An 870-nucleotide genomic window follows, 5' to 3' on the forward strand; every position below is an offset into this window, starting at 1 on the left:
ATCGTATATTCTATTGCCCTACACCAACCCTACCCCTAAACCTACCCCTCACAGGAAACTTTCTGCATTTTTCGATTTTCAAAAAACTTAATTCTGTATGATTTATAAGCTTTTGTACCCGTGGAGACCACAATTTAGGTCCCCACCGTGACACGAGTCCCCATGAGTCTGTGTGTAGTCAGGTTTAAGTCCCCACCAGAATATATAAACAGGTACACATACACATACACATACACACACACACACAGAGAGAAAGAGAGAGCTGCAACAACTAATGGATAAAATCAATAATGACATTTTTGGTAACACGTTATTATTGACGGGGTCTGTTTTTATAGTATTACGTTCACTGTCACTTTTTTATTTTTTTTATTTATTACATATTTGTATAGCCTTGAAATTGCCAATTTTTTGAATGGGGGCACTGCATAACGATTAATGGAATATTATTAGAACAAATAATCAGATTAATTGATCGCCGGTTTTGCTGTTGTATTATGATCAGTAAGCTATATTCTGAAACGCAGGACACAACGGCAGTCTCTTCAGCGTTCATGCAGCGGCTGAAGTACAAATGAATTCAAGTGATTCATGGAGTCATGTGACGTCACAGTCGTGAAAACATGCAGTGACATTGTAACAAACGCGTTACTGGAACGCGTTTCAGACAGAAACGAAAGCCACACAGTCTTTGTTCTGTGTGTGTGAGCAAGTACTTTGTCCTGCCAAGGACAGAGATGTTATGCCATGAAGATACAGAACCAATCAATAGAACGATACGTATACTCCACATTATGAAAGTGCAAAAACATCAAAGAGCAGACGGGTCTAAAATACTATAATACTCTACACACCAATCAGCTTTTGTGA

This window comes from Sinocyclocheilus anshuiensis, unplaced genomic scaffold, assembly GCF_001515605.1.
Source record: "Sinocyclocheilus anshuiensis isolate Anshui unplaced genomic scaffold, SAMN03320099.WGS_v1.1 scaffold691, whole genome shotgun sequence".
NCBI classification, from domain to species: domain Eukaryota; kingdom Metazoa; phylum Chordata; class Actinopteri; order Cypriniformes; family Cyprinidae; genus Sinocyclocheilus; species Sinocyclocheilus anshuiensis.